This window comes from Grampus griseus (genome assembly GCF_964374135.1).
Source record: "Grampus griseus genome assembly, chromosome: 14".
Taxonomy (NCBI): domain Eukaryota; kingdom Metazoa; phylum Chordata; class Mammalia; order Artiodactyla; family Delphinidae; genus Grampus; species Grampus griseus.
This window is the reverse complement of record NC_139008.1, coordinates 18,003,776-18,031,592: the sequence shown is the minus strand read 5'-3', so window position 1 is coordinate 18,031,592 and position 27,817 is coordinate 18,003,776.

Here is a 27,817-nt window from a genome sequence, read left to right as displayed (position 1 = left end):
GTGAGCTCCCAAGGACCTCTGATTCATATGTTTGTCCATAGCCTGTATTTAAAGGCAGAAGCAATAAATGAATATTGGCTAGATTTTGTCCACAGAGTTGAACAAAACGTAAATATATTTTTCATAGCCTCATGTTTAATAATAAAACATTGTCCCATGTAAGAAAAATAAGAAGAAAAGTAATCATGGTACCTTCATGATATGAATGCTGTAAACTTATAAAATAATATTTTGAAAAACATGTTTGATTATATGAGGCATATTGTTATACAAAAAATTAAAGTGGGCTGCAGAATGAGCCTGGTACAGAAACATACAAACACACTGATAATAGATAGAAGAGGAAATGTATCAAAATGTTAACGTTAGTTCCTTCTCTATAGGTGTTTCATAGGTTGAAGACTCCCAAATGCTTAGAGACTAAATCTAAATTCTCAAGCAGTAGGAAAGCATGGCCTGAAATGTCCTACCACATGGAGAAATTTCTTCTAAAGTGTTTTAAAATTATATTTTCTTTAACGTACCACCTCATTAAAGAGTAGTATCTCTACATATCCGATTCAACAGACAGGCAAATTTTCTTTGCTGTGTGGTATTGCAAAGATTTCAGAACCAAGACCCCATAAATCTGTCAATATGAATTTTTAAGTGTTTTTTTCCACATCTTTCCAGTAACACTGACTATTCAAGAAATTTTACATTTTTACTTCATAGCTTCCCACCTCCTTCATTCTGACTCATGCTCCTGATCATCACAAATAGTATCATTGTGGAGTAGAATCTAACTTCTACTAAAAATCTTGGAACGCACTGTGTCCCAGGCTATACCGCTCCACCTTCTGGCATCCTGGAGGCTCAGCTCAGAGATTATCTCCTCTATCAGCTCTTCCTTCATGAGTGTAAGCAGGATGTGTTTTCTTCTCCTAAACCTTCAGTGCTGAAATAGATATATGAGTCACGCTGGGGGTGGGGGATAGAAAGGGGAGGGCCTTGACTGGTTTTGAAGACAGTTCTTAAACAAAGGAAGTGGGAATGGCTGCCTGCATTTTAATTGTTATTAGTTAAGCTGCAAAGGTCCAACTCTATACCTAGACAGTGGGTGTATGTTCCAAGCTTCTTTGGGAAAGACTGACCTGCTAAGTGCAGCTCAGTCCTTCCCCCTCAACCATGTGCTATAACATTGTGATTAAGAACACAGATGTTGGAGTCAGACAGACTTTGGTATGAATATTGGCTCTGATACTCTGTGTGTAATACAAGGATAATAACACCGGATTTACTGGGTGCTTGGGGGATACTCCAAACCTCAAAATCAAATAAAGATGAAAGCTGTTCTGGAAGAAATGATTCGATTTGCCTAGAAATACATTTTTAAAAATGATGCTTATGATATACATGAAAAGAATCTTTAAAAGATATTAGAGGACCCAAAATATTACATAAACAAATGGAAAGGAATATTCTTTTCTTGGATTATAAAACTAATATAAACTATTAATTATCTCTAATCTATACATTCAATATAATTTCATTAAAATGTACCAACAAGTTCATTTTTAAACCAAAGAAATTTATCTTAACATTTACATAAAAATAAAAATATTCAAGAACAATAAGAAAAAATAAGAACTTTGATGAGGATGAATGTTATAATATTCATGTTAGAATGAATATTAGATGAGAAATAGAATAGAAATTAGAATATTAGAAGAAAACTTCTCCTTTGAAACAGACATCTGCATGTTAGAATGAATGTTAGAAATATTCTAGAGCTATAATAATTAAAGTAGTGTGGTCCTAGCACACAAATAAAGACAGATAAATAGAGGGAAATAGACAATGTAAAAACTGAAACAAATATAGAGATAAATTTACAGAGATAATGATACAGGAAATGCATTTTACTGGAGAAAAAGTAAATTAATAAATCTTACTGAGACATTTAGAAACCATACGAAAATAACCTAGATCCCTACTTCAATCCTTATAATAAATATATTCTAGACAAAGCAACTATTTTAACTTAAAAATAAATCAGACAATGGAATATTACTCAATGATATTAGAAAGTGAACTAAATCATACTCAGTGGTGAAAGACTGATTCACCTAAGATAAGGAAAAAGACAAGAATGCCTGTTTTTACCACTTATTCCCAATTGTACTAGAAGTTCTAGCCAGAGAAATTAGGCAAGAAGAAGAAATAAAAATCATCTAGATCTGAAAGAAAGAAGTAAAACTATCTCTATTCACAGATGACATGATCCTATATGTAGAAAAATCAAAAGAATACATACACACAAAAAACTCACTAGAGCTAATAAATGGATTGACCAAAGTTGCAGGGTACAATATCAACACACAAAAGAATTAGTTGTGTTTCTATACATCAACGACAAACAATCCAAAAAGGAAAGTAAGAAAACTATCCCAGTTACAATAGTATCAAGAATAAAATACCTAGGAATAAATTTAATCAAGGAGACGAAATGTTTTCACAATGTGTATTCATACACAAGAACTTCCTTGCCCTCATCACCAACTTGGTGGGTTCTTTTGCTCAGTCTAGCACCAGGGAGTACTCAAGACTGCCCAGATAATCTATTATGACATTATGTCTATTTCTTTTATATCTTGTTGCTTTTTCCCAGAAGTTTTTATGAGAATGGACTTGAGGCCACGGGGAGGGGGAAGGGTAAGCTGGGGCAAAGTGAGAGAGTGGCATGGACATATATACACTACCAAATGTAAAATAGATAGGTAGTGGGAAGCAGCCACATAGCACAGGGAGATCAGCTCGGTGCCTTGTGACCACCTAGAGGGGCGGGATAGGGAGGGTGGGAGGGATACGCAAGAGGGAGGAGATATGGGAACATATGTATATGTATAACTGATTCACTTTGTTATAAAGCAGAAACTAACACACCATTGTAAAGCAATTATACTCCAATAAAGATGTTAAAAAACAAAAGAGAAGACGAGCTTTGAAAGAAAATGGGAGGCTTGCCACAAGCTCTGGGGAGGCAAGGAACTGCTAAGTCACCACGTGAGCGTGGGAGGTGCTTTTGACAAAGAAAGCAATATTTGCATCTACATTTGGGGTGGTGATTGAGAGGTAAAGGCATGGAGTTACCAAAATAACCTGTGATTGATTCTGGGGAAAAGAGGTAGCAGGTGGGGGGAAAACTTCTCCTTTGAAACAGACATCTGCAATAAAAAAGGAATCGGGGCTTTTTTTCCCCCCAAATAGGCTGCTACCTGTCATGATGCAGCTTTGTGAAAAAACTCAGAGAAAATCTAAATTCCAGAGGGAAATTAGGTGATATTCACTTTTTTTTTGTCAAATATATCAGATCTTGTTGCTGAAAAATCATAGTTTTAATAGGTTTGTAGATCACAGGTATATCAGATGGCCCCAGATTGGGCATTGATATGCACCCCAACTTGAGTACCCCTCTAGATGTTTCTCAAAAGCGGGTATATGTTCCCTCAACCATTTGCCAATGCTTTTGTGTTCAAAGGGTCAAAAACTGAGAGCATTTAATTTCTTTTGTTTATCTAACTCTCTGTGACTATCTGTATCTATCTGTAACTATTATGTACCAGACACAATACTAGGGGTCTTACGTGCTAATATCTCATTTTACATTTTCAGCCACACTATGAGGCAGACATCACTGTCTTGTGTTCTAAAAAAATAAACTAAGGCTCAGGGACATTAATGAGATTTGTTCAGGTTACCTTCTCCTAAATGCACTTCTATCTTCAGAATCAGTACCTGGCCTCTAACGGCAAAACATGTCACAGTTTTTGTTCTTCAGTTGTATAGTAATAAGTGACAGAGAAGACTAAAAGTTGCCTACATATAGGATCCTTACTCAGGCCAGGCAGGATGATTTACACGCATGCACACTCCCCCACCAACATGTGCACATGCCTACACCCAGCTACAAATATAATGCGTATACACTCATCTCTATCCATTTCTTAAAGATGAGAGCACAGAGCTTCACAGAGGACACTGAACCCACCCGTGCTCATATAGCCCGTAGCAGTGATCTGGGTTCAATTCCAGAATCATCTGATGCCGAGGTTCTTTCCATGGTATGACTCCCAGAGATGGTGGTTGAGTAGAGGTAGACTCTGTTAGTTGTCCATCCAATGTCTCTTCTTCCGCTCTTTCTTATTGGCAGAAGCCCAGTAATAGCCTAGCTAATTTCCCTTCTATTGACACTGCCCCTTTCTTGGATTTCATTGCCTTTCACTTGGATTATTCCAAGTGTCTCTGTGGAATATCCCAGGCTCTAGTCACACCCTTTTCTTTCCAGCCGGTTCCCAGGTTTATTCAGGTATGTCACAACTAGTGGAAAAGTTTTAATGATGACTTGATAAAGTCCGAACTCCTTAACAGCCCTTCACGATCGAGCTCCAAGCCTCCTTTGCAGTCTCATTCTATTATTCATATAAATAACATACTCTGTCTCAGTCAGACGAAGCCAGCCCTGCCTTCCCAAATGCATCTTGAACTTTTTAATGTCTTGTCATTCACTTACACTAAACGTGCCCAACACCATGCTTCCCATCTATGCATTCTTAGAGCCCTTTTAAGGTCCAGACCTCAAGATGCCGTAAAGATTTTTCTCTCTTTTTTTGAACTCCAGCAAGAATATAATGGATCCATGATACTTAGACATAGATCAGATTCGGGCTGGTTTTCTCATGCACTGATTGGTGAGTCAATTGATTGATTAAATGTGTAATATTTAAGTTTCACCTACTTTGTGAAAGATATACTTAGGAACTGGGGATGAATATACGGTAAAAAAGACACACAAGTTCATTGCCCTCAAGGAACCTATTGAGAACCATTTACCTGTGCATCTTTGTCTGCCCCCAACACTTACACATAAATTAGCTGGAATGTAAAAGATTTAGGGGTGTAAACTCTTTCTGTTTGACTAGACTATGAATTTTCAAGGGCAGATATGTATTACTATATGTCATTTTATAATTATATTACTGTATTATGTATTATAATTATTAATAATTATCATTACTAATATTTTCTGATGTATAACTACAAGCCACACCCTATACTTGGTAAAGTGCTGTGCACTTACCCTGTCATGCAATCTTAATAATAACTCTGAATATCAGAACTATTATTTACCTCATTTTATAGATGAGGAAAATGAGGCGCAGAGAGTTTAAATGACTTGCAAGAAGTAGGCAGTGGTTCACTTTACTGTACAGCAGAAACTAACACAACATGGTAAAGCAACTATACTCCAAAAAAAAAAAAAAAGAAGAAGTAAGCGGTGGACACAAGCTTTGAACTGAGGCAGTGTGAATGCTACCATCCAGACCCTGAACAACTTCAATGTCCTCACTCCTACGTCATGATATGGACCCAGCACACATTCGGTAGTTAACGTGTTAACTCTTGCGTTACACAGCCTAAATCGAGTTTCTCCTCACTACCTCTGTGACCCATCAGGACTCAGTTTCCCCATCAGTAAAACTGGAATAATGATAATATCTATCTTATGGGGTTGCTGGGAGGATCAAATACCTAAATATATATAAAGCATTTAGAATAGTACCTGGCAAAAATTTAACATTACTTTAGGCAATAATAATGGCTACTACAGGTTGAGAAAGCACCTGTGAATGAGTGAAGACCTAGCCCAGTGTCCCATGCACAGTTTGAACTTAGCAGCAATAAATAAATCAGCAGCCCAGTGCCTAGAACACAGCAGGGTGCCCAGTAATTGTTTATTGATTGAACAACTGACCGTCAGAAGCTGGGGGCGGGGGAGGGGGGCGGTGAGGGCGGCAGGCCTGTGTGGAAACCCAGCATGAGTTTGCATGTGCTCTGAACATTGATCTGACTCCACAGGTTGATGGGTCTCCAGCCAGGAAGAATCCAATTTCAATATTGCAAATGGCATACACATCCCCTAATCCATCTCCTCTGCCCTGCAGCTCTAGACCCCAGAGTACAGTTGCCTATGCATCACAGCTAGCTCTGTGTCTAGACACTGATGACACTCCCCAGCTACTTTATCAGGTTCTCAAAGCTGCAATGGCACCTCCTGAGCAAGGAAGGTTATGAGATTAATTAAATGATGTCAGTCTCAGGATGACATGCAGGATTTCTGTCTGCTTCTGCACCTAGTGAGGTGAGAGGTCATCCAGGCTGTTCCTCTGTCTCCAAGCATGTCTTGCACCTTTCCTTCCCCAGAAACACGATTATCTCAGCTCTTCTTGAGACCTTGGAGAAACTGAGGCAGGTATGCTTTGTTCCACGTCTCATTGAAAGAGAAGTTGGGGCATTCTCTTTGCTGGGGATGCCTCCAAAGAAGAAAGCGTTGAGATTCCCTTTTAGATCTGAATTCCTGGGAGGCTGGGAAGGAGAGGGAGGACGATGCTATCTCATCATCATTCTCTAATCCACCCCTTCACTTCCAAAGTTCTCAGATTGCTTACAAAGGCGAAGTCCTTAAGGTAAGGAGACCGGCTTGGCACCTCAAACAAACCCTGCAGTAATGAGGAGGTGGTGTATGGCTTAGTCCCAGGACCTCCAAATGCACAAATCCCCAGCCAGCTGCCTCTCTTGTAATAAGACCGAAAGATGGGCATGGGGCAAGTACACCCCACACAAAGCATTCATTTCATTTTTCTAAACACAATGGCTCTCATCCCTGGATGTGTACTGCTATCTCGGCAGATCCTTTGAAACAGAATTTCTACAGTTAGGACAGATATTGTTTTCAATCCAGTTGATTCTCAAGGTCATTTTTATCAGGATTTTGCCCCAAAGGACACTACAGACTTCCAGTGAATTGGATATTACAAGTAGCTCTAAGAGCCCTGCAGCCCAGTTTGGGAAAAACCTAAACCTACAAGCCTTAAATACGGTTAGGCAGCCACACAGGGCCTTTACTTGAGGCCCACAGTTTCTCTCAGCTCACAGTACTAACCACCCCAAAGTGAGGATAGGAAAAGAGTCTTTCTCCACGAAGACTGGATTTGAACAGTCTGAGTTGCCTTTCAAAGAGAGAGGATAGCTCCCATCAATCAGAAGGCAGCACCAAGTCCATCATGTTGTCCTGCCCACGCAAGAGATGGGAATTCCGGAGCCAAAAGAGAGAAGAAGAAAACATGCTAAGAAAACCCTCAGCTGAGGGATGTAGAGCTGGAACCCTGGCCCTGAGTCACACTCCTTGTCCAGTATTGTGTCTCAGCACAAGGGCTGGCCCTTAGTAAGCATCCTTAAGATACTTGTTGAATAGAAGAACAAATGAAAGTTCTCCAAATCAATTTATCTCTGCTCTGTCTCATTTTATCAAATCCTTGTTCTAGTTTAGGGTTCATCGAAAAAGTCAAGTTACTCTCAGATACCACCTAAACAAAAAAGCATCCCAGTTTCTAGCTGATGAACTTTTTGGTCTCCTAAGAGAGGGAAACATGCAGTGGGAAAAACAAACGTGGGTGCTGGGGCCTGATCGCTTCACAAGTGCCCACCACCTACCGGCTGCGGGACTGATGAATCACCTTACCTCGCTATGCCTTAGTGTCACCACCTGCAGATCAGGGATGATAGCATGTAGCCCACAGGAGTTCTGCTGTGTTCTCTGCAATGACCGGCACGGGCTAGATACTCTATACATGGCAGCTGCTCAGAGACTGTGACTCTGGCTGGCTTTTTAGCCTTTGAGTACAGGGGAGGGTCCTGGCCAGTAGCGTTGGGCATTTATGAAGCTCTATTGTCCCAAAGCCTTGGGAGGGCTTTGGCGTCCAGAGCAGGTCTTCTTGAGAATGGATGGGCACGATTGAAAGAAAATGAGAACTAGAAAGACAGAGTGGGTTTAAATCCCAACTATGGGGACTCCCCTGGTGGCACAGTGGTTAAGAATCTGCCTGCTAATGCAGGGGAAACAGGTTTGATCCCTTGTCTGGGAAAGATCCCACACGTCGCGGAACAACTAAGCCCGTGCGCCCCAACTACTGAGCCTGTTTTCTAGAGCCAGCGAGCCACAACTACTGAGCCCACGTACCACAACTACTGAAGCCTGCGTGCCTAGAGCCCATGCTCCACAACAAGAGAAGCCACGACAATGAGAAGCCCACGCACCACAACAGAGTAGCCGCTGCTCGCCACAACTAGAGAAAGCCTGCGCGCAGCAACAAAGACCCAAAACGGCCAAAAATAAATAAGTTTATAAATAAATCAATAAATCCCACCTATGCCACTAATCAACAGTGTGAGTGGTTGAGTCATTGTCTCTTTTGGCCTCTGTTTCCCTATCTACAAAAGTTAGGGGTCAAATTAAGTGACTTCTCATGGCCCATCCCAGAGTTTATAATTCTCTCTCTGTGTCAGTGGCTTAGCTAGTAGGCCCCTCAGATAGAAAGAGGAATGGATGAGGGCTATGTGGGGCTAGAAGACCATATCTAGGTATTTTAAGAGAAGGGAAACTGCAGTAGAAGTTATAGTGTGGAAATAAAATGAATTAGGGTGATAGGATGGTGGGTGGTTTTGAAATTATTTTGAAATCTTGTTTTATAATTACATTATAAACTTTGTATCTTATTTAAAAGTAGAGGTGGAGACCAAGTCCCACAATGTCTAGAGCCCAAGGAAGGATCTGAGCGAGGGCAAATTCATGGGAAAGTGGAGGAAGGTTTAGAAGGACAAAAGCAGAGTTTCAGGTGGGATGATGGAAAGAGCATCACTGATGCAGCCAGTAAATAGGTGTCAGGTACAATTCTGAACTGGATCAATGGCAGTGTTGATGGCAAGCCTTATAGTCACTGGTCTGTTGTAAGCCTCCAGTAAAACTGCTGTGTGACCTTGAATAAGTCACCCTCCCTCTCAGAGTCTCAGATAACTTATAAGTAAAATGAGGGGGGTGTGTAGATTAAATCAGAGTCATTTTTTTCATTCTTCGTAACAGAAGATATGTGTATGTGTGACACAGTCCAAAGGGTGAACTTACGTGCTGGTGACATCTTTCCACCACTGAACACTTTTTCAGGGAAATAGGGTTATTATTAAGACAGCCCTATCTACTGACTATGAGCTACTACGGAATGAAAGTGCTGGTGAATGATGGGCAAGACTTGCTTTTTTAGCTATACTCCATGACTTTCAGTTCTCACTAAAGAAATAAAAATAAAAAAGGGAAGAGGGACTTACCATACAATCATAGCTTTGAATCTGTTATAATTTATAGAAAGAGTAAGTATTTCACAATCCATGGTGCTTGCAACATGTTTCCCAAAGTGACAGTTATACACCAGGGTAGAGAAGCTCTTAGTCTAGCACCTAGGAACACTGTAGGATATCCTAGGGGGTCGATGATCCCTCCCGGGTGTCTCATAGCTACTACACAGGGGCATTAGGGCATAGTAGTCAAGAAGGCAGGCCCTGGGGTCAGACTGTCTGGCAGTTCTGTGACTGTGAGCAAGCTCTGTAATCACTTTTCTGTGCCTCGGTTTTCTCATCTGTAAAGTGGGGACAATAATAACTAAGGATACCGTGAGGATGAAATGAAATAATGCATATATAGAGCATGGTATATGATCAGTGCCCAATCAGTGTTACCTTATGTCACACCACACTCTCCCCTTTCTTCACTCGACAAGGATTTACCCAGTGTTTTCTATGAGTCAGTCAGTTTTATGTACTGAACATATAGCAAGGAACAAGATACAATTTATATCTCCCTGAGGCTTATCTTCTAGTGGAGAGAGAGACAAAAAAAGAAGAAGGAGGAGAAGGAGGAAGAGGAAGGGGAAGGAGAAGAAGAGAAGGAGAAGACCAATGAAAAATCACGTAAGCTCATACGGCACAGGTAATAGGATGAAAATAAAAGAGGTATGATGAAATTAAATAGGGTGGGAGGGAAATGTTACAGTGAGTGACTAAGAAGGGGAAATTTCATCTCCCCCAGTTCTGTCCCCAAGTCAATAGTTCCCTTTCCTCTCCACTTTTTTTCCTTGAGCCCCTCTCCTGTCATATATATATCTATAGTGCTGTGTTGGACAAGCTGTGACTCAGTGAGTGATTCAGGTCCTAAACTTGAACCATGTGGCTTCATAGGGTTGGAAGTCACAGTTTTAGACTTTTTTGTTGCCCCCTAACATATCCTTTTTTTCTGGACCGTGCTTGTTATAAAGTAGATACCTATTTAATAAATATTCGCTGAATGCACGCAGCAAAACTCAGAGGCATGGGTGACTTGCTGCTTCACACACATGGGAGAAATACCGGTTCAGCCTCGCTCAGTCTGCTCCCTTTAGAACTTATAGAAGGATTCACATCCCTTGACCTTCTCGGACACTTCTGGTTTTTGAATAACTTACTCAAACTGGGAAAGAGCATTGATAGTTTGAAAAGCCAAGATCCAATGTCTCCTTTGTTGTTATCTATACAAACTTGAGGAAGCACATAACTACTCTAGACTTTTGTTTTCTCATCAATAAAATGGGAAAGCAAGCTCTTCTCTTAGCAGACATTAAGTCAGATGTTAGATGTGAAAGAATGAATTGTAAATTCCTATCAAATGCATGATATTATTATTACAGTGCAAGCAATTAGTGGCCACAAAGTAAAACTCTGGATTCCTAAGCAAATGTTTGATAAGGATCATCCCTATAGCCTCCTTTAGGCCCTGAAGCCCTCAGATCTCCTTAATACCCTCCCAAGTACTCCTTTTTTTGTCCTTAACTAAACATTGTAGGGACTTCTTGGGTACAAAAGGAACATTCTGCCTAGAGCTATAATAATACAACTGAAGTTTGCTGCAAATGAAAGAGCTGGGATTTGAGGCATTTAGAAGCTCAGAATAAACAGACTAATTGGAGGAATGAAATATCCATTAATCTAAATGAATATTTCTATAAAGCTGCATGTAAGACATTGATAAAAAGAGATGATTAAATGCAGGATTAACCAAGATTAATTATTTTAATCAAGAGATTAATCACGATTATATCTTTACATTAGTTTGCTCTGATGATGTTTGCTCAGCAATCTGGGGGAAAATCTGTTCATTCATCACCTTCGTGTTTGAAAATTGGCCCATATTTTATACAGCCTCCCATCTACCATCATTAACCTCTTTGCAAACAGAAGCTCCTAAACAGATAAACAGCATTTGAGAAGAACACACATGGGGCCAAGGACACAGAGCTTCATGCCAGATATCCAGATTCGAAGCTGAAGGTTTTTCTTTTTTAAGTCTTGGGAAACTACAACTACAACTGTTCCTCAATTTGGTGGTTTTTCCAGTTGAATTCTCCAAGACACTTGAGGATGGGCTTACAGAGTTGATGGGGGGATACCTGTTAACGTTAGAGATGGTGTTTTATATAAGGTAACCACCTGAGAAAGCATAGTAGCTGGTAGAAATGGAGCAGGAAAGGACTCTGGCTCTTGGAAACTAAAGTAGCCCAGTGCCAAATGAGATATTAGGAAATGTGAAAACAGATTTAGATAATGTAGGTTTGCCCTCCTTGATCCTTTCACATGTTTCTTCATCTCCAGCTCTTGACAGCTGAATTTGCTGATGATAATCCAAAACAAGTTCTCTCTGGGGCTCCGTCTTCTCAGTAAAAGGTCCCAACATTCACCCAGTGTTTGTGCCAGGAAACTAGAATAATTCCTAACATGTCTGTCTGTGTTACTTCCCCAACCAATCAGACTATATATATATATACACACACACACACATATATATAGTAATATATACACGTATTTTCCAGTTCTTATATAGTTATATATATACAATATTTATGTACATATCATTATATATCCGTAATGCATAATGCATATACATACATATATGCATATTATTATACACATATGCAATTGTTCTGTCTTCGATAACAAGTCATCCTCTTCAGTCATGACTTGCATTTCTCACTTGTGTCATGCTGGCTGGATTGGAAACTGGTACCAATCTCTTCTAAATTAAGTAAAACTGAGAAAATTATGCCACCTTGGACAACTCCTGTATTTTTTCTTCCAACAAATATTTATTAAATACCTGTATATCAGGTATTGTATATCAGGCCTTATGGTTTAACTGGGCAGTGCTTTTGATGGCTATCTTCCATGACTAAGTTAACTCTCCCCAGGTCTCATCATATAAAGCACTATCATCATTTACATTTTGCCAAAGAGAAAACTGAGTCATGGGGAATTTAAATAATTGGACCAAGGTCTATAGAGAAATCTTGGGAGAGTTGTGATGTTAATAATTTGAGTCTTTTGATCCATGAACATGGTATATTTCACTCTTTAAGTCATCTTTAATTTCTCTCAGTGATCTTTTGTGGTTTTCAGTGTACAAGACTTACATTTATTTTGTTAAATTTACTCCTAAGTATTTTATTCTTTTTTATGCTACTGTGAATGAAATTGTTTTCTTCATTTCATTTTGAGATTGTTCTTTGCTGATATAAAGAAATTGCAATAGACCTTTATATACTGGTCTTGCATCCTGTGACCTTGAAAAACTTGCTCATTAGTTCTAGAAATTGTATGTGTGTGTATGTGTGTGTGTGTGTGTGTATATTTCTTATGATTTCCTACAGATAGGACTTTGTCATATATGAGTACAAATAGTATTATTCTTTTCTTTCAATCCGGATGCCTTTATTTCTTTTTCTTGCCTAATTGCATTAGCTAGGACCTCCAGTATAATACTGAATAAAAGTGGTAAGAGTGTATACCCTTTTTATCCTAGATAACACGTATGTCAAAGAAGAAGATAAAAGGTAAATTATATTTTTAAATGAATTAAAATGGAAATTCAACATATAAAAATTTGTGATATGTCACATTCAAGAAAGCATTCAACTTTTTACCATTAAGTATGATGTTAGAAGTAGATTTTTCATAGATGTTCTTTACTAAGTTGAGACAATTGTATTCTATTTCTAGTGGATTGAGAGTTTTTATCAAGAATGAATGGTACTTTGTCAAATACTTTTTCTGCATTTATAGAATGATTATATATATGTATGTGACATATATATAATTTTTAATATGGTGGGTTATAATGGATTGCTCTTTGAAAGTTAAACCAAACTTGCATTCTTGAGATAAACACCCAGGAATATGTAATGATCATTAAATAATTACATCATCCTTATCAAATATTATTGGATTCAACTTAAAATTTTGTTTGGAATATTTGTGTCTATCATTATGAGGGAAATTGTTCTGTATTTATCTTCTTTTCTAATATTTTTGGTTTTGGTATCAGGGTAATGTTTCTCTCATAGAATGAGATGGAAAGTATTCCCTCACTTTCAATTTTCTGGAAATATTTCTACAGATTAATAATATTATTTTCTTTAAATTTTTGGTAAAATTCATTTGAAAAATTATCTGAGCTTGGAGTTTTCTTTGTGAGATGGTTTTTAACTAAAAATTCAATGTCTAAAAGGCATAGGGCTAATTCATGTTAATTATTTTTTTCTTTAAATGTGATTTGGTAGTTTGTATCTTTCAAGCAATTTGTCCATTCCATCTAAGTTGTCAAATTTATTGGCATAAAGTTGTTCATCACATTCCATTAATATCCTTTTAATATTTGTAGAATCTCTGATGATGGCATCTCTCTCTTTCTTGATATTGATTATTTGTTCCTAAGGACAAAAAGCTATATATATTGTCTCCAGCTCTTGATTATTCAACTTTACCTTGTCTTAATCAGCTCCTGACTTAAGAAGTATCTGATGAAGTATCATTTTGTGACCTTCAAATTCTGAAATCCCTCATTAACTCTTAGAGTTCATCTGTGCTCCCAAAATGTTCTTATTCTTCAAGCACCTTCTCTCCACATTTGGGTTTTAAGCTTCCAGTCTGCATCTGGCAGCTTGGATCTTGGATTGGGGACTTCCTATAGATTGAGGCTGAATAATTAAAGAAGTAACAGGCAATAAATTGGCAAAGGGGGAAAAATGGAAACTAGCATCCCTGAGAGCCGACTATATACAAGTCACTATGCTAGATGTTTTCATGTGGGTTTTGATTCATTACTTACAACCATCCTTAATAAATAACAATTATTATTCCTATTTAACAGACAAAATTTTTTCACATCTGATTTCAAGTTTGAGTTTCATGGAACTTAATTTGCCTATCAACAGAGAGTTAGTATATCGAAGAGATTACATATGAAATCATGTCTTCATTCCAAAGCTTTCTATGCTACCTCTGAAGAAAATTACATTTCACATTACATACCCATGTACATAATGTTGATAATCATAAAACCTTACTAGTGAGGCATTTTTAGTTCCATTTTACAGATGGGGAAACCAAGGCTTGCACAAAGTCGTACAGCTAGAGATCTCAAAACAGGATGTGAGCTCAAATATTCTGATCTTTTCATGACACATTTTTGTTCAGTGGCTAAGTATGTGGAATCTGCAGTCAGACTGCCTGGGTTCTATTCTGTGTTCTGCCAGTTTCTAAGTGGGTGACCTTAGGCAAGTTGCTTAACATAGTATGATTTCTTTTTTCCTCACCAGTAAAGTGGGGATAATTATAGTACTTCCCTTGTGAGGTTGTTGTGAGGATCAAGTGAGAATATATATAATGCACATATGGCAGGTAACATGTTAAGATGTTATTATTATGATCAAGAATGAATATATCCTGCCTTAGTTACTGGGTTTCCAGGGAAGAAAATAAAGACACTCATGAAAAATTTCAGCATAAACCATCTTTTTTTTTTTTTTGAGTATGTTCCCTTATTTCTTTCCTCTCTCAAATAGGGCTAGGTTGGAAGTTGTGGGAAGCCCTGTGTCAGGGTCTGGTTCTGCCACCAGGACAGAATCAGTCGTGTGAACCTCCAAAGCCTTCCTGCTCTCTTTAGCAGCCAGAAGTAGGCTTCCATACCACGGGTATCACCACACTGGTTTGTATTTAAAGCGTTTCTATTTCAGGTTACTGGATCTTCTGCCTGTGGGAAGGAGTGAGACAGTTTTCTTTTGAATGCATGTTCTACTAGGCAGGCTGGGATCCAGATGCTTTCCAGTTTCTCTACCAATTAGGAGGAGAATCGGAGACAGAGGTGAACAATCAGCTCCTGAAGCATTCACAGAGTTGGAAAACACATTAGCAATCATTTTTCTGACCCTCTGCTTCCTTAGCATTAAAATAGGGATAACAAGGCTCACCAGGAACAGCGAATGAAATAACCTATGTATAATGCTAAGACTGAGTGTTCCCTGTGGGACAGAACTGGAATACGAAGAGCTCTGGATTGAGAATTAGTACACCTCAATTTTCATTTAGCTATGAATTTTCTGTGTGTTTTTGTGTGGCCTGTTTGCCCTCGCTGGCTGACAGTTTCTTCAGCTGTATAATCAATTATTTGGATTTTATAAATGCCTAATGTTTCTTCCCCCTCAATCTGCCTGAACAATTCACTTGTTCCTTAATCACGCGTTTTTATTTAAGTACCTACCTACCACCCAAGAACAGATGATATCAGAATGAATAAGAAAGATTGACCTAGAGGAACTCTAGTGCTCTATTGGACATGATGCATGCATTATGGAAAGGAAAGGAAAAAGGAAACAAGGAATTGTTTCGAGGGGAGCCGGCCATGGCTCAGAGAGCAGGTGATATCTGAAATGGGCCTTGAACTAGTATAGATTTTCCAGTTGCGAAGGAAGGACCCCAATAAGATGCTTATGATTTTACTCCACAGCTTAGATTATGTTGTGATGCATCCAACCAGAAACAGAAAGTTCCCATTCTCTGAGGGACGTTTCTAAGTATCATCTCCAAATAAGGTCAAGGTTTGCCTCTAATTTCCACTCCAAAGTGGTGGCAATCAATATCACATGGATTTAGTGTCTTGATTCTAGGTTCTCTCTCTAACATAGAGCAAGACTTAAGCCAGTGTCTTTGGGAAAGATGTATAGGTCTGGGGATATGGAGCAGAGCAACAAACAAACATGCTCTCATACTCTCAGCCACTGTTCTGGGATTCAAAGAAACGTTTGGGCTTCTCTGGGAAATCAAAGAGCTGGCCAGGGAAATGAATGCTCACTGCCCATTGGTAGGACTGAGGGAGATTAGCTCTAAGACAACATGGGTCTTGGAACTCCCACCAGGTTGGAGACGTGCTTACCTGATGAATGTCCTCCATGCCTGCCGAGAGCGATGCTCTGCTAAGGAGGTGGTGGTGCTGGTGATGAACACTGTGGGTGTCCCCAGGAGGTACAAAAATTGTTCATTTTTCTTGTTTGGCTGCCCCCTCTTTCCCCCCACATCTTTTTTTTTTTTTTTTTTTTTTTTTTTTGCGGTACGTGGGCCTCTCACTGTTGCGGCCTCTCCCGTTGTGGAGCACAGGCTCCGGACGCGCAGGCTCAGCGGCTATGGCTCACGGGCCCGGCCGCTCCGCGGCCTGTGGGATCTTCCCGGACCGGGGCACGAACCCGTGTCCCCTGCATCGGCAGGCGGACTCTCAACCACTGCGTCACCAGGGAAGCCCCCCCCCACCATCTTAAACACTATAATTTTTCCTTAGAGTATTACTCTTTTTTCTTTTTCATTCAGTTCATGTAGTTCAAGTAGAGTTGATTCCATCTGTGGTCTGGGGTTAGTCATGTGACCCAAACCTGGTCAATCAGAAAACCACATCTCCCTCGACACAGTGATCAGTTCTGGAATGTGCTTGCACACCCCAGAACTCTTGCTGGAGTGACCGGGAGAGAGGTGCCCTCTTGCTATAAGAATGATTGGACGACAAAACGCAAACCAGAAGTGTTCGGTGCCATTCGGCACTGGGAAGGAAGAACTTGCTTGAGAATGAAAGCGACACTGAGTAAACAAAACAGAAAAATCGATACCACTGCTGGTACTGTTTTAGCACTCACATGCGCTTCTGCCTGACGTTGTTGTTCATCTTGGACCTTGCAATTATGTGAACCAATAAAGTTGCTCAAAGTTAGTTTTCTGTCACTTTAAAATTGTTTCCTGACTTAAACAATGATGTTCCTCTTTTTGGAGCTTGAGGCACGCAAAGTGGGAGATAACTCTGGTATCAGTTTTCCTGTTATCTCAAAGAATTTCTTTCTTCCCAGGATAATGGTCCAACTTCTCAACACACACAGACGTTTTTCTCCATAGGACTGCTAAACCATATTCCAACCTGTAGCTTCAGGGCTTCCTTTTCTATAGCATTCTCCTCCCACAACTTTGTTGCTGCCTCTTTTTAAAAATAACTCCCATCTGCTTGTCTGCCCCCTGCTCATCCTTCTGTTTCCACGTTGTGAGTTTCCCTGGTCTCTGTCCCTGGCATTGAGTAAGCTTTGGAGATGCACCTCTTAGATCCATTTCTCCTGCTGTGCTTTCCCTCTGTCTAATTTTTAGCTCTCCAAATCACATGCTTCTCTTTTCTTGGCTCAACCAATGACCCATGAAGAGATTTTAGCTGCATTTCTGGATTCACAAACCTGAAACTGTTTATCATGCCATAGATTCCTGGACATAACTTTTTGACATCCTGATGATGGATGGCTAATCAGGGGACTTACCCTATACAAACTGTAAGGAGAGATGTCCCATTGTATTGGTTTACCCTAGGAGGAAAGTTGAACCAAGCCACATCAGGTAATAGGAATTGGTTCAATACAAACTACGATCAAGCCAGTACTTGTTGAAAATGTATTATGAGTTATGTGTTGGGCTAAGCACTTCTACAGGTTTCCGTTTCTTTCTCAGAACCATTTGTTAAGTATTATAATTACCTCCATTCTGAAGATGATAAAACTGAGGTACAGAGAAGCTGAGAAATTTGCTCAAGGTCACACAGCTAATGATATTTATAGTATTCATCTGCAGGGCTCACCCCAAAATGTGTGGCTTTCCACTTTTCCAGGTACACCTGTGGAAGTTGGTGAGCCATGTGACTTGCTTTGGCCAATGAAATGTGAGTAGATGTGACGTGTGTCACCATGAGGTGAGAGCTGTAAGGGCAAGGACTTGATTTATCAGGCTCATCTCTCCCATCTGCAGGTACTTCAGATGGCGGCAGCTTCATCAGCCTGGTGAACGTGACATATATGACATAGCACAGAGCCTTCCACTGATGCTTAATGGACATGTAAGAGGAGTCAGAAATAAAACTATTGTTTTTAGCCTTATAAACGTGTGGTTTTTTGAAAATTATTGACCCATGACCTACACTATTTAACTGATATATTAGTAGAGTCATGATATGAAGCTCTGATAATCTGGTTTCAAAGCCAGACATTTAGCAATTCTATCTTCCTATGTAAGGATATATGAGAAAGTAGGAAACCAAACATGACTGGGCAGCGCCTGGAAGTTTTCAGGATACAGCCTCTCTGTAATATCCAGGGCATCTAGTGAACTTCTCAGTAGCAAAATCTTGGTCGTTTTGAACACAGATCTGAAGACCACCCTCCACTGCTCTCTACTCCACTGTTCTACCATTTTGGTAACAGAGCAACTGTGTCTCTGGCTTTCTTGACTCTCTGCTCCCATCTCTATATTATGTACCTCCTTTCCCACAGCATCTGGTGACCTAGGGCCTCTCCTTATTCATGTCTACTCCTTTCTATCCTCTTTGCTTTCGCTTCTGCTTCAGAGGGTGACTTTTATAAACTGCCCACTCTCTCTATCTTGCATTTTAAGCTTGCTAAATTTGAGTGTCTGCTTCAGAAAATTATGGGCCGTTTTGTAGGCTACTTACCATAGATTCATAGATCAGGAGGTCAAGTTCTTACCCTGTTCCAATCAGCTACCAGGAAGACTGGATCACCTGCGAACCAACATAGAGGTTCATATAGAAAGTCCCTCAGCACGATGTAGTGGGCAAGTCATTATGCTGTATGCCTTAAACTTACACTGGGCTGTATCTCAAGAAAACAGGAAAAAAAATAAGAACAATGAAAAAAAAGAGTCCCTCAAAAGAAAGTTTGTGGGAGGTGTCAGAAATAATGAGACTTTCCACAGTGAGGCAGTATGACCAGCAAACATTTGTTAAGCTTGTCCAGAACATTGACCCTGCAGCCTCCAATGGCCTTCTTCTTCTTCCTTAGCCCCTCTTCACCGACTCTGTTGCCCCTCCCTCACCTCTGCATATAGTCAGCGGACTGTTACCCTGCAGGCTGGGCTCCACCCAGGGACTTGATTGCTCTGAAAACAAGCTTCAGTCTACAGAGGAGAAGGTCTGGCTTCCAAATTGGTTCCTGAAACAAACCTGGTCTCTATGTTTTCTAAAATTAAAATTTAATTACACAAATTCTACATGAATATCTTCTCCTTGTAACAAATTACCAGAGTAGAGATAATGTTAACGTTCCTTTTGACTAAGAATCTAAAACGTAATTGCAGCCGGTCTCTTTCTTCTTCTTGGTGATAAACAGGTTGCCAGTTTTGTGAACATTCTCTCCCTTTCTCTCTCTCACGTATATATGAGAAGTGTATATATAGACATATATATATGTGTATATATATACACATATATATATAGTTACTGTGTGTGTGCTTTACATAAACAGTATCATGCCGCACGTTATCATTTTGTAGTTTGCTTATTTCTAGCCAACAAGTCTTTGATGTGTTTCTGTGTAATTAGGTATTATAGATCTACTTTATTTCTTCAAACTATAGATTATTTTCCATAGTGTGACTATATCGCAGTTATTTAGCCAAATTCCCATCAATGAACATATAGATTGTTTCTTTTTTTAAAGTCATACACAATGCTGCAGTGAACATCTTTTTAAATGCTTTCTTGGGCAAATGTGAGTATTTCTCAAGATCTGATACTGAAAAATGGAATTCCTGGGTGATTTAGGTATGCATAGTTTTAATTTCAGTAGATATTAACAAATCTGAATTCCTTTGGTACCTACTTTAAATATCTGACACTCTGCCTTCTTAACTAAATCTGAAAATACGCCCAGGTGACATAGCAATTCAAGTGCCAATTCAAGTAGCAGCAACCTAACGTTTACTCCAGGTGCTGGGCTGAGACATCCCACACATCTCAGTGATCCCACAGAATCTTCTGAGGTGAGACATATTATGACACATTACAGATGAGAAATTTTAGGTTCAAAGAGTTTAAGCTAGGTGGATTTGAATTTGGATTCAGGATTTTAATCTAGGACTGTCAGATTACAAAGCCCATGTACTTAATAATGCCATGGATTTGCCTCTCTCAGAATTCTTAAGACTGTGGTTTTGGATCTCCCAAGGAAGAAATAGTTCAAGTGTCTAATCCCCAGTCTTGAAACAGGGGACTTACCCTAGATTAATGGTTGGTCTTCATGACTCTCAAGGGCGCAGAGTATATTGTGAGAGATAGGGGAAAGGCATGGGGTTTTTTCTCTCTCATCATGAAGTGCATGTTACCTGTAACCCACCTTATCTATGCAGCAGCCTGCAAGATGGCAAAATACGATGGTTAATTTTATGTGTCAACCTGACTGAGTCAAATGATGCCCAGATAACTGGTTAAACGTTATTTCTGGGTGTGTCAGTGAGGTTCTTTCCAGAAGACGTTAGTGTTTGAGTTGAGTAGAGCTGATCTCCCTCCCCAGTGTGAGTGGGCATCATCCAACCCACTGAGGGCCTGGATAGAACAAAAAGGCAGAGGAAAGGTGAATCCTCTCTGCCTGATTGCTTCAGCCCGTCCTGCCCTTGGGCATTGGCCCTCCTGTTCTCAGGTCTTAGGACTCAGGCTGAAGTACAGCACTGCCTTTCCTGGGTCTCAAGCTTGCAGACGGCAGGTCCTGGTACTTCTCAGCCTCCATAATCATGTGAGCCAATTCCTCAAAATAAATTATCTATAGTCATATAATTTATATAACTATATATAATAAATATGTGTTCTAGAACATGCATATTAAAAATATAAAAATTATAAAATAAATATGTCTCCTACTGTTTCTGTTTCTGCAGGGAACCCTGACCGATACACAAGAGCTCCCTCATGATAAAATGTATTTTTGCTCATGTGAATGTCATCCTTCATGTGTCCAGGCAAAATACGTCTACTTATTATAGACTCTTTTGGATGCTGGAATCTTGCCTCATTTGATCAAGGTGCATCAATGCTCATGCCCAATGCCTGCCTGAACTCTAATTCGTTGAGTCACCTGAGTCTGAGTGGCCATTGACTCATCCCAATCTGTTAAATCCCGTGGTAGGAAAGCCATGCATATTTGCACCTAAATGTGCCTCCCCACTGCACTGCGGCCCTAGCCACATGCCCTGCACTTGACTACCACCAAGCCTGTGCTCATCCTATTTCTTATGTTTAGAATACCTGTCACTGCCCATCTCCACATCTTCACAGGTGGACCAACTCAAATATCAAATTTCCCACCAAGAGTTCCTTGTTTCCTCCAGCCAAGACTCATCTCTCCACTCTCTGGACTCTCACAGTCTCACCATCCTTCCCTGATCACTCCCTATATGTATCTCAGTTATCATTGAATTTTAGGGGCCAAGTTAGCATAGGAGTTACACTTGGGGTGTTTGGAGTCAGGCAGTCCTGAAGCTGAACCTTCACTCTGCCAGTTAATGCTGTCTGACCTCATGGCTGTTTGTCACATTATTCTCAATAGGTCTAAACCATTTTATATTTAAAAAAACAACCCTTATATGCCCCCCAATGTTGTTTAACTTCCCTAACCTTCAATTTGCAAAATTTGGATAATGAACCAACCACAGAGGTTCTGTGGATTGACTATTATAATAAAACACTTGGCACAAAACCTGTGACAATAAATGGTGGCATCTCCATTAGGCATCTCTGGCATTATTCATTCATATGAATTACGATTTATTATTTTATTTTCCAGTTTCATAATACATCTCTCCCAGGAGACAGAATGTTCCTTCTAGCTGCAAGGCTGGTTACTTAACCTCTGTGTGCCACAGTTTTCTCACCAGATCTTTCCTTCTTTCCCTGAGTTCACCACATATTTACTGAGTGCCCATTCTGTGCCAAGTCCAGTGTTTAAACTTGGGGGAAATAAAGAACAAAATGACAGGTTACCCTATCATCATGGAACTTGCATTATAATTGGGGAAATAGGCGGAAATCGAAATTCCACATAAACTATAAAGTTATTCCTAAAATGAGTACTTGAAAGAGAGATACATGGTGTGTGATAGGGAGATTTGGCCTAAACAGGCCAAAATCTTCTGTCGGGAAAATTGAACTGAGTTCTGAAGTACTAGTAAGAGTTAAGTAGAGAAAAGGAGGAAAGAAGCTTCTGTAATGAGAGTACAGTGGAGAGCATATGCAAAGACCCTGGGGTGGCAGGAAGCATATTGATTGGGAAGGCCACTCTGGTTGTACAGCAAAATTGAGAGAGTGTGTGATCTCAGTTGAAACAAAAGAGGTAGTCAAACACTTTCAGACTTTCCTCCAGGAAGTGTTCCTGGACCGGTGAAATGAAAATAAGAGGGGTCTTTGAGACTGCCTTAGGGCAGAGGGTAAGGTCTAGCTCCTTTGTGTCCATGGGCTAGAGAAAAATACTTCTGTGCATTCCTGTATGATGCAAATCATGTTATTCCTGGGCCTATCTCACAGGAGACACTAGTATTCAATAAATATCTCTGTTGGGCAATGCTCTTCCCCCAATCATGTAAAGTTTCATTTCCCTATCATTGTGAGCATTTATTTTGATTTGCTTACAATAAAAGCTCATGAATTTGCATTCTATCCATTCAAGAATTTGTGACACTAAAAGAGAAATTGAGCTGACGTTCTGAAGCACATAAGAAAGTTCTCAAGCCACTTTAGAAGTATCCAATTAGAGGCAAACAATTACTAGGCTAATTATAAATCATTCCTACCTATCCATTAAGGCAGGTCCAAGACGCTAGTTAAAAGTAATAAAGCTGTATCTCTTTGCAAACAGTCTATAACTCAGGATGTTGCTAATTCAAATTAGCCTCCCCCTTAATCAAGGAGATCACTGAAGTGTGTTGCTTGCTCTTTTGAAAATGAAATGGAACATCTTTTTTTCTGATTTTATATAAGCACACGTACAATGTAATAAACTTCAAACATTTAGAACAAGATAAGGGAAAAAAATCCCCCAGTGTGTCTGTATATAATCATTGTAAGCGCATCCATGTGTTCCTTCCAATCTCTTCCTAAATACAATTTGATAAATGAATGGGCGGATGGAGGCATGGATGGATGAATAGGTGGGTAGTCAGACTGATGATCAATAGATACATGAATAGATACGCAGACTGATTTTCTAAAACTGGAAATCATAATTTGTCAGATATTGTTCGTTCTCACCAACTATCCATGTGTTCCTGCACATTTCTCCACTTCCTTTATTTCTTTCTTTCTTTGGCTGCGCCACACAGCATGTGGGATCTTAGTTCCCCGACCAGGGATCAGGAACCTGTGCTCCTTGCAGTGGAAGCATGGAGTCTTAACCACTGGACCGCCAGGGAAGTCCCTCTTCACTTCCTTTAAAGTTAGCTGGGCCATGAGACTGAGTCTGGTCAAAAGGATGGGGTGGTAATGATGCATACTTTTTCCAGGCTTGATTAAAACTCCCTGCCAGATGTGAAGTAGATAGCTAGTGGGAAGCAGCCACATAGCACAGGGAGATCAGCTCGGTGCTCTGTGACCGCCTAGAGGGGTGGGATAGGGAGGGTGGGAGGGAGACGCAAGAGGGAGAGGACATGGAGATATATGTATATGTATAGCTGATTCACTTTGTTATAAAGCAGAAACTAACACACCATTGTAAAGCAATTATACTCCAATAAAGATGTTAAAAAAACAAACAAACCAAAAAACTCTCTGCAAAATCAGCTACATAGTCCCTGGTTTACTCCTCAAAGGACTGATACAGGAGAGCTGTGTCATCTGCACTTGACCGGGACAAGAGTAAGAAGCAAACCTTTGCTGAATTAGGCCATTGAGATTCAAGAGTTGTTTATCAGTACAGCATGCCCTAGCCTATCCTGACTACAGACTCTGCATACACTGATTCATATTCTATTATTAGTCATTTTACATTATATCACATGCAATTTCCTATGTCAACACATCTTCCTTAAAATGTAATTTTAATGGCTGTGCAATATTCATTTATTCTTTCATTATGTGGCTGAACCAGAATTTTTTTTTTACCACTTTACTTTCTGTGAGCTTTTATTTTTTTTAATTAGAATACATTCCTAGAAAATTTCCAAAATTGTAACATTTTTTTAAAGTTTTTGATATGTTCTACAATGCATTCCAGAAAGTTGTACAAGTTTCACAAATCCTATAGTCTAAGGGAATGCTACTCTGATGGCATTCTTAACAAAACTGGGTATTAACATTTAAATAGTCTTGCCAACTTGATAGGTGACCATGACACTTTATTTAATTAAATATTTATTACTAATAAGGCTAAAGCGTCATATATTTGCCATTTGCTTTTGGTTTCCTTTGTGAATTACTATTTCTTCAGCCTGAAATTTCCTCTGTCTCTATACCATCTTTGTCTAGATAACTCCCACATATATTTTAAAGCTCAGCTTAGAATCATTTCTTCCCAGAGACCATCCCTGACTCATCCAAACAAAATTGTTCCCTATGCCTTGTCACAGTACCTATATCTCCTGAATACCTGCATTAATGATACTTTCTGTATCATTCATGTTTGTTTAAATATCTGTCTTCACAGGCAGACTAGGGTCACTTCTGACTTACTTGTTCACCACTGTCATGGTGTCTGGCCATGTTAGATGGGCAATACATGCTTGTTTGTAAGTGGATTAACTGATAAAGGTAATAGTAATACTGATGGTGTTGATGACAATTCCTTATTCAAAAGGATACAATAATGATGATTGATTATAAAGGTGATTATTACAAAGATGATGGTGTAATGGTGGAAATAGCTACAGAAGTGATCTTTATATGGATAAAGGCATTTATGTTAGCAGTAAAGATGTGGTACTGATTTTAACAATATAATGGTGGTCACAGTCATGGTGGTGGTAGTAATGCTCCCCTGATGATAGTGATAGTGGTGAAACTGATGAGAGTGATGGATGTGTTGATGGTGATCATATTTGTCAAAACTTGTTGATGCATTTTCTTGGGATAATCTAAACTAGACAGAGACAATTGGTTTTATAAAGACTTTTAGCAAACATGCCGTACCACTGGTCATGGGAACACGACCATGTCTCGGCCTGGACTTTACTCAGATAAAGAGGCTTTATAAGAACCAAATTTAAGAAAGTCATGTCAAAAGACTCAAGGGATTTGCCTCAAGAGATTTGCCTCTGGCATGCAAGGCAATAGTTCATTTCCCTCAAATATCCCTTGTCTCTCCCTTTGGATATAAAACCTGGGTTAGACCTCAGCTTAGAAATAAGGTCCCTGAAGAACAGAAGCACACTACCTGATCATTGAAGGGAAGACCAGTAGTGGTAGACACAGGCATTGCATAGAACTGTAGACCTTAAAGTCTCATAGGTTAATACTGATAAAGTTCATTGATAATGGGAGAAGTTGAGCCATTTGCAAACATTACCTTAAAGGTTTAGAATTTTAATCCAAGATGATGAGAAAGAAAGGAAATGCTGATGTTTTAATGGAACAGAAGACAAAATTTTTGAAGGAACAGGATATATTAAGAATAATACAGCATAATATAAGTTTATTTATCACCTTTAAAAGGGCCAGTTTGCATTGGTAGGAGCTGTGCTCCATCCAGTGACTCAGGGATCCAGTCTTCTTCCTTTGTTTCTTGCTATCACTTTAACACGTGGCTCCCAAGATCACCACAGCATGAGAAGAATGAGCGTGAAGTAGCTTTAATGCTTCAATTCATAAGTGACACCTATCTCTTCTGTTCACATTTTCTTACCTTGATCTAGTCATTTGCTCCTGCCTGACTGCCGTGAGCTAGAAATCATAGTCTTTCTGTGTTTGCAAGAAGGAGAGCAGAACCAGACATAGGTGAGCATGAGCAGTCTTTATGACACCGGGAATTGTCTACATGATGCCTGGAACAGAGAAAGTCAAGAATTAAATTCTCAACAGGACCTTTGGTCCAGGGCAGCGTTTGGGCAAAAATAAAATGCAGCTTCATTTATCTTAAAAGACTGTCCTGTGGGTATTAAAACAAGATGACCTTTTTCCTTTGAGGAGCTAAGATTCAAGAAAAAGGCTGCAGGCTTCCCTGGTGGCATAGTGGTTGAGAGTCCGCCTGCCAATGCAGGGGACACGGGTTCGTGCCCCAGTCCGGGAGGATCCCACATGCCATGGAGTGGCTAGGCCTGTGAGCCATGGCCACTGAGCCTGTGCGTCCGGAGCCTGTGCTTCGCAACAGGAGAGGCCACAACAGTGAGGTGCCCGCGTACCATAAAATAAAATAAAATAAAAAATTAAATTAAAAAAAAAAAGAAAAAGCCTGCAAACTGGTAAGTAATATGAGTCTCTAATTTAACCACTATTATCTATGGAAGGACTTACTAATCAATCCCAAAACTTGGTATCCAGACCCCAAATCCTTCTCAGGGTATGACCAATCAATTAGAATAGGCAGCTGAGATTAACCCATTGGCCTCCTTTATGCTTCCTTGTCAAAAAAGTTTGAGTGAATTTCTGCTTCCAGCTATAGTAGTAGTGGACTTACCTTCTCAATATAACCAGATACAAAACTAAACAACATAAGTGAGGTAATGGTTTTCAAGGATTGGACATCAAGATGCACAAGTCTCCAATCTCTGAAAGGAGGAAAATTAACCAAGTGAGTCCCATAATTGCCCTCGTTCTCTATCAGGGGTTAATTTCCCAAATGAAGAAGAAGCTGTGAGCTAAGCAGAGAACATCAGTTGTACTGCATCAGGGAAGCAGAGAATAGCCTCTGGGGTAGCTGAAGGAGCTGAAATCTGTGACACACATAAATAAAAGGGAGATGTGAAAAGGAGAGTGCCCCAGAACTCTGTGTGTGGGGCCCTCGTGAGTCCTTAGCTAAAAGCTAGACTGCACGTATGCAGGGTGAGACAATGTGGGGCTTACAAGGTAGTGGCCCCTCCTGGGATGAAAGTGAAACAGAGAAACTAGAGGTCAAAAGCTGAAAGGATGTTAGAATTTCAGTTTGGTCAGAAGAGAGACTTCATTCATAAACAACGTGTTGCTCACTCTGCCCCAGCCTTTTAGTAAGAAACATCGGAAAGGCTGCAGCTTAAGAGTAATATCAACTGAGAGTGATTATCCTAACATACCCTGTATGATCTGCCCTAACATACCCTATAACGATTCACTAACAAAACTGTAGGGGAGACAGTTTGCCCATCAGTGACTTGGCACCAGCCCTGGGACACTGAGGGTCCCACAACCAACTGCCCTGGGACATGGTCCAACCCACTAGGGGGTTCATAGACATGGCTCCACCCAACATCAGGCCAACACCAGCCTTAGGAACCCCAGGCCCTGCTGCCTGTCATGCCAGGACACAGTCCTGCCCACCAGCAGACAGCATTCCTTGCGTGAGGCAGAGTCTGGCTGCCAACTGGTACAGGGGACAGCTTGGCCTGCCAGCATACCCTACAGTGATTGGCTCCACGAAAACAGAAGGGTCCACACAGCCCACACGGGGGCACCCCTAGAACATGTAGCTCTGGTGACCAGAGGGGAGTGTACTGCTGGGCCCCATAGGATATCTCCTATAAAAGCCCATTTCTCCAAGATTAAGAAATGGAACTAACCTACTTAATACATAGAAGTAAAAAGAGAATTAGGTAAAATGAGGCAACA